Genomic DNA, 12661 nt, shown 5'->3' with positions numbered 1-12661 from the left:
TCTACTCGTTGAAGAATAGAGTCTGGTAACATTTTCCCCCTATTTAAATCAGATTTCATGTTTTTCCTCTAAAGGCACATAATTAGTTTAGTTTAGTTTAGTTTAGTAATCTTTATTTCGAACATGCAAACAAATGAATAAGTAAATAGCAGAAGAAAACAAAACAAACAAAACAGTATTTGTAACAAGAACAAGTGTAAAGCCACTGAATTAGAAAAATAATCTATACATAAATAAATAAATAAATAAATAAATAATAATACAAAAGCAAACAATTTACAATACAAACAAAAAAAACAAAAAAGAAACAGAGACGCATTAAGTGGTCTTGTGTTTACATGTCCGAAAAGGAGTGGGCTGAAGTAAAAAACTTATTTAATCCCACCCCTCTTCCTAAGTCAATATACATTGCTTATCTAGTATATATATACTAGATAAGCAGTGTATATTATATGTATATATATATATATATATATATATATATATATATATACTGTCATATTAATTATTATTTTAACTAATCTAAATATTTAATTCAGATATTGAAAAACAAAATCAAAACAGATAGACAGTAACTCAGAATAGAACAAATAAAGTAAACAAATAAACAACACCCAGCTGTGATCAATCCCCTTCATCCCTGTACCTCGTGAAAATCAAATTTTTGTACATCTTCTTAAAACACTTCATACTTGGACATCCCTTAATCTACTGACTCAAACTGTTCCATCTCTTCACCCCACAAACAGAAATACAAAAACTCTTCTTTGTTGTGCGCACCCTATAATTTTTTTAAATTAAATAAACCCCTTAAATTATAATTCCCTTCTCTTTCAGTGAACAGTTTTTGAATATTATGTGGTAGTTGATTATTTTTTGCTTTGAATAATATTTGGGCTGTTTGAAAGTCCACCAGATCTGCAAATTAATTGCGAAATAATTGACTTCATATAATTTATTCAGATCCTTTTGAATGAAAATTCCCAAAATACTTATTTTTTTCTGATTCCATTTTAACTTAAAGTTGTTCTTAGCTGTCTATATTAACTCATTACCAATAGTTATAGACTCACATTTAGTTTTCTTTATTCTGTATCCAGAAAAATCACTGTATTCATTGATTAATTCCTTTAAAGCTGGTAGTGAAGTTTCAGGTGATGTTATATACATAATAATATCATCAGCGTACATTGCCAACTTATGGACCTCCTGTCCTATTGTTACTCCCTTCATAGGATTCTGCTGTCTCACTGCTTCAGCTAAAGGTTCCATACACATAATAAAAATCAGCCCAGAGAACGGGTCTCCCTGTCTAGTTCCCTTATGTATATCTAACTGTCTTGATAGGGTACCATTGACCTTTACTTGTGCTACGGGGTTTTTGTACATTGCTTGCAACCAAGAGATAAATTTTGGATGAAAGCCAAAAGCTTCAGCTGTCTTAAAAATATAGGGCCATAGTACCCTATGAAATGCTTTTTCTGCGTTGATTGTTAATAAAAGTACGTCTTTTTCTTTTTTTTGACAATGATCCATTATATTTAAAGTGCACCTTATATTATCCGCTAGGTACCTATCCAAGACAAAACTGCACTGGTCCCTATTTATTATATTTGGAATTATTTCTTTTAACCTCTCTGCTATTATTGGTGATAATATTTTTTGATCTGTATTTAATAACGATACTGACCTGTATGATGAACACTCAGTTAAATCCTTTCCCTCTTTAGGAATGACAGTGATCACTGATGAACTCCAAGTTGGTGCCCAGATTCCTGCTTCCAAAGCAGAATTGGAGTAAGCAGTAATCTGAACTCTTGATAAAATTCATTTGTGTACCCATCATCCCCTGGGGTCTTCCCCTTTTTAAGTTTCTTTATTTGTCTTGATACTTCCTCTTTTGAAATCATTTTTATGAGAGATGTGTTCTGCTGGGGGGAAACTTGTTTCAATTGAAGTTTTCCTAAATACATTTCCATTTCTGTCTTTTCTTTTATTTCAGACTCATCCTTATATAAATTCTTATATGTCCTCCTTATCGGTTATAATTTTACCGGTATCGTCTTTTAATCTAGTAATATAGGATTTACAGGTTTTCTTTTTCAGTTTATATGCCAGGGCCTTAATTGAATTTGGTCCATCATAATGTTTTTGTTTAGTAAATATGAGTTGTTTCTCTATTTCCTCTGTCATTAATTTATCCAGCTCTAAGCGTTTCTTTTTTAGTCGTGTGTTGATGCTGGTATTAGGGTTAAGTTTATGCTTGTCCACCAGGAGTCTAATTTGTAATTCCAGTTCCTTCTTAACTTGTGTTGTGTTTTCTTTTCAGATGCATGAGCTATTATTTCCCCCCTTAATACAGCTTTTGCCCCTTCTCATAAAGTTATCTCATTTACGTCCCCGGTATCATTTAATTCAAAGTATTCATGCATTTTTTTGAGTTTAATTTTACCTTTAAGGTAACTGTCGCATGATCTGATAAAGTCATTGTTCCGATAACACATTCACTAATCAATGAAATGTCTTTTTTAAACATAAAGAAATAATCCAATCGACTATAAGTAGAATGTCTGCCAGAGAAATATGTATAATCTTTGCTGTATGTAATGTTCTCCATATGTCCATTAGTCCTATTTCTGCACGTTTTTCTCAGTAATGTAGCTGTCTTTTCAGCCCTATGTGCTCCCCCTGTTGAGTCCATCTTAGGGCTAAGGACCAGGTTAAAATCCCCACCAATAATAATTACTCCTTTACCTTGTGTCATTATTAAATCTGTCATTTCAGTCATGAACTCAGGCCTTTCATCTGGGGGATAATAAACATTCACTAGGGATATTTCAGTTGTATCTATTTTCCCCACCACCAAAACATATCTTCCTTCTCTGTCCTGTACACATTTTGCCTTTTCAAAAGGAATGTAGGCTTTTATAATTGTAGCCACCCCCCTTCTTGCTGAGCTGTATGAGGATGAAAACACCTGTCCATTTGTTATTTTACTTAACAGTAATCTCCACTTTCTTTCTTCAATTGTTGAAATATTTTTTTTCTTCTTAATACAGTTATTGAGGCCATTAACATTTAAAGAAATTACATTCAAGTTACTCATAAGGCAATTATCGATTGTATACACATGATCTTAAGAAAATTACTTCCTATCCACCTTATTTTCAAACATGGAAGTAAATAGTGATCAACTTCCGTGTTTTTGTGCGTGACTTACGGTCAGCCGCTTTCCCTTATGCTTTCCCTAGCTATTTTTTTTCAGTTTTCAATTGTTTATGTTAATCAGTCAGTTAGTTCGTTAGTTAGTTAGTTAGTTAGTCTGTGAATTTTATATAGATAACTGTGCCCACGTTTCCGTTATCCGGTAATTGCCGGTAAAAATAATTCCCTCTAAACGCGAATAAATCACACGTCAATCAAAAACTATGAACCCAAAAAGCACAATCTATCCCGAGTGAGACAAATTGCTTAATACTCGTCTCCACTGTACCAGCAGAGAACCTGTAGAACCGAATCAGCGAAAAAACACACCGGGCTACACAGCCTCTCTACCTGAGCAGCTGAAGCTGCGGCTTGCACCCTCGACACACAGACGGTGCTTCTGCATGCCAGCCAAACGTGTGCGCAACTGTGAGAAATAAATATGTGAGGTGTACGCTGCTTTTCTATCTTTTTTTTCCCTTTTCTTTCTTTCTTTCTTTCTTTCTTTCTGTCAGCGACATACACTCTTAACACAGGACGGGTTGTTTTTATTGACTGAGTTGATTATTAAGCCATAGTGATGCGCGGATCGGCTCTGATAGCACCCGAATCAGCATGTACGCATCAACCATCCAGCCGTTACAACATTATTGAGCTTGCAAAGCAGTTTTGTGTTGCGATGTGTGGTATTTATTCAGTTTTCGGAAATCACGATGTCTAGAAAGCATCAGTGGCTGCAGCTGACAGGGACAGCTAACAGCAGCAGCAAAGCTAACATCAGGACGTCATCTGTTAAAAGCCTCCCATTGTCGGATACGACATGAATCTACTCCAGTTAGCTCAATCATGTTGTAACTAAGACATCCGCTGGAAAAAAATTTTTTTTCACGGACCGTTTATTGAGTTATTACAGACACTGCTAACGGCTAACGACTAACAGCTAATGGTTAGCCCAGCTAATCTACGATAACCATGTTATTAATTACAACAAGTGCACACAGAGAAATAGTAATGTTTGTTCAATCATTGTGTTTATAGACTTTACAAATATCAGATTAGTCGGTGATATAGTGACGTGAAAAATGTGATACATAGCTAAACTCAAGGTAAACAACAAGGCGATTCCCATTTACACAGTGGTCAAGAGTGCTGGACCGGAAGTGTCACACAAAAAAACGGAAGCTGGCTGCCCTCTGTTTTGCCTCTGTGTTTCCGTGAAAAATAAGGTGAATATCATTCCATGAGGATCTTTGTATTGTACTATATATCGAACTGTGGAGTGTAGATAAAATGTAAATCACACAAAGGGGAGTGCAGCTAAACCAACCCAAATTAATAACATAATAAAACCAAAACATGACTTCCTGATATGCTACCTTCCTACTTGGGTAGCTTACTCTACTTGTCCATGCTTTCTTCATTGCATGGCAAAATGTGCATTCTACTATAAAGAAAGAACACTGTATCTATACCAAAACTAAAATTTCGCAGTATGCATCAGCTCTTCCTATTCACCGATAGCCCCTCCCCCTTTTCTGTTTCAAAACTTTTTTTTTCCTTTTTTGTAGGCTGCAGCGCTTGAAGCAAAGAAAAAAAAGAGATTTTATAAATTGATTAGTAAATAAATAATATTTTTCTTATGAAAAGAAAGTAAGGTCTAAGCTGTCATGATCCTCATCATGGCAGCCCCTCCCTCTCCCTTGTGTGTGTGTGTGTGTGTGTCATTCCCTGTCTGTATTACTCCTCCTGTGTTTCTCCCCCTGTCTGTTCTGTGTGTGTGTATGTGGGCATGGTTTCCTTCCACAGGCAGCGCCAGGTGAATCCACTCCAGCAATCAACCTCTCCATAAAGCCTCTGGATTCCTCCCTACTCATCGCCAGATTGTTTCATCAGTCTGCGTGGTAGTTTGTATCCTGGCTCCTCTGTGTTTTTGCCCTCGTGCCTTATTAGCTTGTGTAGCTAATGTCTCTGTGTTTCTTCCGCCTCAACTCAGATTGCTGTGCTTGCCTCATGATCTCATGTATGCTTCTTCACTGCCTGCCTGTGGACCTTCCTGCCGTCGTCTGCTCTCCTGTGTTTCCCCTCGGAGTGAGTACGTTTGAGAAGACGGAACCTACTGCGCTGTGCCGCAGCACCGCCGCCATTACTACATGGCGGACGCCACACCACAAACACTCTCACTCTCCTCACCGGTGCCTTCACGAGACACGTCGGGATCCTGGGACCACGCTCCACCCCTTTGCACTTACCAGCACGTTTGAACATTAAAGACTTGTTATTCACTGTGTACCTGTTTCCTGAGTCGTGCTTTTGGGTCCAGGCTTTGAACTAAACCATAACATAAGCAAACTGAAATGTTCTCTTTAAAAAAAAAAAGAGAGACACATATCTATATTTAATCATATGTCAACATACATTTGAAGTTTTGCCCCAGTTTATTTATTTATTTATTTATTTTTAATCGAGTCCCCCTCCCCTCCTCCCTCCCCACACCCCCATTCGAAAAACTCTCTCACCTTATTTCAACAAACGGAAAAATCCTAAATTATACCCCCATCATGTGAACATACACGCAGAGCTTTGTAAGCCAATAATATGCCTAAATTTCGGTAGTTTCTGAAATTCATGCCTCAGTCTGAAAGGCCTCTTTTACAATGTAACGTTAATCTCGATTACTTAGTTACACTTCTGCATATTCAGATCCTTCTTTTTATTATTTATATATTTATTTATTATATAATTCCTGGAGCTTATGAATGCACTCACTTGCATGTTCACATGAAAAAACAAAAAAAGGAAAGAGGGGGGTAAGTTAGGCCATTGCTACTTTTTTTCCTTTTTTTTCCCCCTCTCTCACCCTCTCTACATATAAGAGAACATCTAACTCTCACATACTCCACCTCACGTCCCACTTCTACCCCGCCACCATACCCCTCACTCCCCACACAAAGCTCGCGACCTCGTTCCTTTTTTCTCGAATGGACTTTCGTTGTTTTCTATTAGATATCAAAAACTCAAATACTCAGAAGTAAAAAAAAAAATCACTGGAGACACGTAGAATCAGATGCAACTGAGTTTAATGTGCTCACAGGCAACAAACACATCACAACTCAATGAGTCAAGCTCCGGAGCAGGACTGGAATTTCTTTGTCTGCGCACTCGTTTTTATTGTAAAGATTTCTGCTGAGTCGTCTTTTTCCTTAACCCTTCCCACTTGGCGCTGATCATAACGGTGTCACATTTCTGCTGAGTTTCCACTTTTTCTTTTAGCCCTACCCACCATAACGGTGTCACATTTCTCTGTTCTCCCCCTGATGGCCGCCTCTTTACTTGCACTCGTACATAATAGTATCCCCGCTCTCCTTTTCTCCCTTAGAGCCAATTTCACCGTGTAATGCTATGCTGGGCAGTCTATGGCCCAATGCCAATACACCTCTTAACCCTACCACTTGCCCCTACCCCTCCGTTTTGCGTGTTCACGCATAGGGGTAGGGATGTCCCGATTCTCATTGAGGCAGAGGGGAAGGGCGGAGTGCTAGGGCTATATGGCCCTCCAAACTGAGTTTTTTCAGAGGCACACTTCAAAGCGAGTACTACGAGAAATCTCCCAGAATGCCTTGTGAATTACCGGCAAGATGGCACGGAAGGCTTCAGAGGCAATGAAAGAAAACCATAAATGTAAGTATTTTCTTCATAACTAAAGATTTAAAGACTATGATAACCATCGGAAATGTCGTTTCAATGCATTATATACATTAGTTCTAACAAACATAACAAAAAAAATCGCTAGTTGTGAGGTTTCCCCGGCAACATACTTGTCACGTCTTTTTATGACGTCACTGACGACTAATGATGACGTTTCCGGGTATGAAGGGTTGTCCCATTTCATAGGGGAATATTTCAACCCCTACCCCTTGTAACTTTGTTGCAAGGGGCAAGGGGCACTCGAAAAAGAGGGGTCGGGGTAGGGGTAGGGGCGAAAATGAGAAATGGGATTGGGCCTAAGCCCGCCTCCTCTAGAGTCATATCAGGACAAGCTGGAATTTCCCCTAACTTTCCACCAATGTTTCTGAGCCCATCCTCATGCTATTTTTAGAAATGATGCACAGTGAATCCTAGGTACTTCTCCACCACAATGCTTAAGTGCTCAATGAGTGTATGTGTGTCATAAGAATACATGAAATAATAAACCAGTGTGTGATTTGTTAGTGCACAGAGTACATTGCTTCAACACGTATCTTTAAAGGTCAACTTAGAGGTACAGTATAAACACTACAGTAAATCAGTACATTACACTACAGTCTCGTAAGGTAAGGAGGGTTCCCAAACACTGCACTAATGAAACCACTTTATTTAAAGTTACAATGTGTAATTTACGTTGTTGTTTATTAGTAAATATCAACTATTGCTTTCATAAATATATATTTACTAAAGTGTAATGCAATTCACATACAAATGGAAGCTTTCTCATAGGCTTAGAATGATTTCTCTATACACGGGCAGGGCGTGGTCTGCTGGAGGCTGCCCTCTTGCGTCGCCATATTTGAATACAGTGGCCGAATACGTGCTTCGCCTTTGGCGTTTACCTAGAACTTGCTGTCACTGGAGACGGTTAAGGTGAAGATTAATCCGGGACGCTTCTGCGTGAACCTGCTTTGTACTTTTATGATTCTGTCGCACTTTAAATGGAGGACCACACATATGTTTTGCCCCGTAAGAGGGAAACCACGCCACCAAATAAAGTGTTTTGTAAGTTGTTCCTCTCTGCACTGTAACAACTTGGTTATTTTAAACGTGGAAATTGTATGTCTGTATTGTCTCTGTGCTGTCCACTGTTCATCTGTATTTTAGGTTTCTTCTTTGTATTTTAGATTGTGGTCTATGTATATTGTAAATTATATGTTGGGACTACAGATGGAAATTAGCAGTTATAGCTAAATCTGGTGCAACCATCTCCTCATTTCTTGTAAATGATTAATGCTATTGCACACTGTCCCTTGATAAACTAAATAAACTAAACTAAACTAAATAAAAGAAAAAGATCACATAAGCGAGGACGGGACAAAATGCGAGTGAATATCGGCGTTGCTTATTCCAGGTGGAAAGAACTCCTGAAGGAGAAGGATTTCACAAGGGATGCAGAGGTTGCCTGCTTTCTGCTAGACAGGTAATTCAATCTGATATTTAAAATCATTTTGGCTTCACGTTTGCATCTACTTTTCCCTCTCGTCTAAGTTCGAGTGACACCTACATTTACGTGTTAACGTTATCCTAGCCTTGGCTAACGTTTTCCCAGAGCTACAGCTAAATGGCTAGCCTAGCCTACAGCCTAATGTATTGATTCCTGGCTGCCACCCTCTCCTCCTCCTCTTTCCTCTGGGTAGCCGAGATACTACTTCCTCGCCTGGCCGTTCCTGCACTGCCTTTACCCCCTCCCCCCTTCCTCTCCCTGGTCTTCCTCCTCTCCCTCTCCCTTGTCCTCTTCCTCCTCTCCCTGTGTCCTGTGGAAGAACACTCTGGTAACGCATATATTATAATCGTACCAACCTATATTTGCCGCACTGTGCCGTGACTATCACATAAAACGTGTTATTTTAGCATTACTGTGCTAATGTTTGCTTGTGTTACCAAAACAATTAGAAATAAAACACTCCTAACATATCTCACAGATAACCTATATCAGGTAAGCTATAACATATCGTAACATGGTTTAGATTCCTAAATAAATATTCACCTTGTCGCTAGATACTCCTGAAAAACTCAAAAAACTCGTGGATGATGCCATCTGTGCTGTCTGCGCAAGGCTTTTTGTCCTACAAGGCCAGTGTCACTTACCCGATGGGAGGGGTGAGCACGAGTGAGCGTGAGTGAGTGCTGCAATCTAGAATTTGACCGCTGATGTCACTGTTACTCACCATTTTTACACACTGAGGCTTTAAGCCATTAACATAACTGCCTGTTGTAATTTTATTAAAGTGGTTATGTTAAAGATGGGACAATTCCTGTAATTTTATGTTGAAATGTGTTTATACTGATGCACTAACTGTGTGGAGCTAGTTGTGTTGTAGCTGACTAATCAGTAACTGTGACAGAGGCAGCTGAAGTTTATTTTATTCTGTATTTGATATTTAATTTAATTCAACTGTTAATATGTGCCTTGGAAACTGAGCACAGTTTGTTTTGTGTCTCGTAAGGCCAATAAATGAGGGAAGTTTGCTCCGCCTGTCACAATCCCTGTCTCTCAGTCCTCTCCTGCCACTCTGCTGCAGTGTTTTTCCACTCCTCCTCCCTCTGCTTCACTTTACCTGCCAGCCACGCCCACCTCATCAGCCCAACTCTGCTCACCTGTCTACACAGCTGCAGCTCATCTACCAGCCTTGCATATAAGCCTCTCCAGCACCTTCACTCACTGCCAGATTGTTCTTTAGCATTATGCGAGACTCTCCAGCGTTCTTCTCCTGCCTGATCTCCCGGTGCCAACTCTGCCTGTCCCCGACCTGCTCTCCTCGTCTGCCTCCCGGTAAACTCACCTGCCTTCTGTCCCCGACCTCGTGCTTTGCTTCAGCGTCTCTGGTTTCTGCCTGCTCGTCTGGTCTCGACTCCTCCGCCCGGCCTCGTCTACCCTCCTGCCTGCTCCTCAACGGTGCTTCTGCCTTCGCTGACGGCTCTTCTGGCTACGGAGCGTCTGCCTCGCCACCTTTGGCTGCCGTAAGCTTCATCTCTTCCCCTCTCTCCGAAAGAGTTTTGAACTGTGTGGAACCGGGGGCTCTGGAGCTTCCCTTCGGTTCCGTGGCTGATCACGGCCGCTTCTCTTTCCCTCATCTGAGCCTCAGAGACTGTGTGAGGGCAACTTGCCCGAAGAACGAACTTTATTCTGTGTTTATTCTGCCTGCTGCATTCCGTGTTTGCTGTGGTGCTAATAAAAGTCATTACCAACTGTTCCTGCGAGCCTGGTACTGCATTTGGGTCCACAAACACACTCGTTTCACCGCCTCAACCACCAGTTTGAGTCCTGTTTCCCTGTCTCCCCTGCCGCCCCAGTATACTTCACCTAACACAACGCAGAGACCTCGCTGGGGCTTGCTGCCTGAAATATAGGGTTACAATAGCACAGCTCCGTTTTTCAGACGTCGGCATCCGGCTGGAGTTGAAGGCTCAATCAGGTCTGTACTTTGAAAATGTCGGCTGCAGACTCTGGTGTGATTCGTAATGGTGAAGTTGTCATGTCTTATTTGGACCAACCACCTCTTCTGTAGTTCAGTGTCTTGGGGAAATGTGTGGAAACTAAGAACAGAATTAAACTTAGCTGAAGCTGTATACAGCAGTACGCAGCAGTGGTGTCCTGATGTGCTGGCCTCCCTCCTTTTGAAAAGACAGTTTACCTCGTTTTGCGGTCATGACACAAGGTAAACATCGACACTTAAACAACAAAATACACAAAAATCGAGAAAAAGTGTATTGGAAAATTAGGAATGTAGTTTTAATGTTGTTTTAACCTACAATATGACGAGCATTCCTATATTAGCAAAGGGTTCTACGCTCAGCGGAAGTTGTCAGGCAGGCATGTTTTATCGGAAAACACGTCACGAGCTGCCGTGCATAGAGCCTATTCACACAGGTGAACGGCTGCAGAAGATGGCGGTAATGCACCTAAGCCAATTTCCATAAGCGATATAGCTCATTACCTCCGCCAAGGAGGTTATGTTTTCGCCGGTGTTTGTTTGTCTGCAAAATAACTCAAAAAGTTCTTAACAGATTTGGATGAAATTTTCAGGAAAGGTTGATAATGGGACAAGGAACAGATGATAAAATTTTGGTGATCGGTTGAAGCGAAGTTTTTAAGATATTTTTCAGGCGTTTTAGCCTTTAATTGATAGGATAGCTTAAGCATGAAGGGGGGAGAGAGAGAGGGAAAGACACGCAACAAAGGGCCACAGGCCGGATTCGAACCCAGGCCGCCGCGGCAACAGCCCTGCAAACGGGGCACCTGCTCCACCCACCAAGCCACCAGCGCCCCGCGATATAGCTCATTTTCACCATTCACACAGTACAGTTCAGGTGTTTTAAACCCATCTGAAAATATTTGAGGTGTGTTTTACTGTGGTTCTATGGCATGAGTGTGGTTGAAAAATGGCTTCAATTAAATGTTCCTTTTATAAGTTACTGCCTCGCTACAGTATGACAAATTTTATGATGTAAACTTACAGTGAACTTCCCCTGTTTGAAAGACCAGCAACCGCCACTGGTGTGTAGTGATGGGTGGGGACTGGAACTATACCACAAACTTTACATTAGACAGGACAGGAGAGGAACCTCATTTACATTCATCCACTTCACTATCACAGGTCATCTCAGAATCATCTGTATCTGTAGTAGATGTGCGGAGGATCAAACGGATCCGGATACGGACAGAGCCTTCAGTCCGTGCTCCGCGTTCATTTCATCCGTATTTCTGCACGTTTCCATAAAGCTTACGGATACGGGCCAAATGGAGCAGTACCACCGGGAACCGTGGGGGCAGTGTTGCTGTCACTACCCAATACGTAGCTCTAGTGAGACACGAAGAAGAAATAACAATTCAATTTCTCTCATTGGCAGAACTAGAGAAAAGAATTCTCCGTCCTCCAGTTATACAGTCTATGGTTGCGATGTATTTAATGGCCTCACCGACCACTGCCTCCTACAGTGCTGCCCCTATTTTTGTGTTTTATGCAAGAGGTACATTATCAATATCTCCTCCAGAGTCGCCATGTTTGTTTTTGAGTTTGTTGTTGTCATAAACTTTTGACGCTGGGCTGCCTCCTAGTGGATATATTGGTTAACAACCATGCCAACATAAAGGGCGCACGGAAATATGTGGGCAGTGATGGTAACATCGTTTGAAACGGACGTATACATTTTCGTGCGTAAAGGGAGCATAAATGAGCCCTTAAGAAGGTAATTGAGAATTTAGAAAAGAAAATCAGGTCTTTGGAGAACAGTTTATTAATTCATAATAGCACAGACAGTCAGAGGCTTCAGCAGAAAAAACAGGAACTACGCTCATTTCTACATGAGAGGGCTAAAGGGGCTTTGGTCAGGTTACGTTTCATCAGTGTCAGAGACATGGACGCACCCACTTCCTTCATCTTTAATATGGGCCCTAGGCCTTTTTTGGGGTATTTTTACTGTATTTACTTTTAAGCTCTTATCACAGTCATTATAAAGCCATATACACATGCTATATCTTTTTTTTTTTTTCCAGGACAATCGGGGCAATCCAGATTTGCCATCATCCCATGTCCTTCTATGTGCCTGTACTTTATATTAATTTTTATATCAATGAAAAAAACAAATCTGTGTGACTAAATTCTTACATTTTTACGTGTATCTCACCATAGCAAGTTGGAAGTAGACATATTCTGCCATATATGAAGAGGGGAGACTCTCTGGAATCTGGCAATATGAGAACCATGAT

Source organism: Epinephelus fuscoguttatus, linkage group LG18 (genome assembly GCF_011397635.1).
Source record: "Epinephelus fuscoguttatus linkage group LG18, E.fuscoguttatus.final_Chr_v1".
NCBI classification, from domain to species: Eukaryota; Metazoa; Chordata; class Actinopteri; order Perciformes; family Serranidae; genus Epinephelus; species Epinephelus fuscoguttatus.
The sequence above is the reverse complement of the archived record's forward strand: the minus strand, read 5'-3'. Positions refer to the sequence as shown.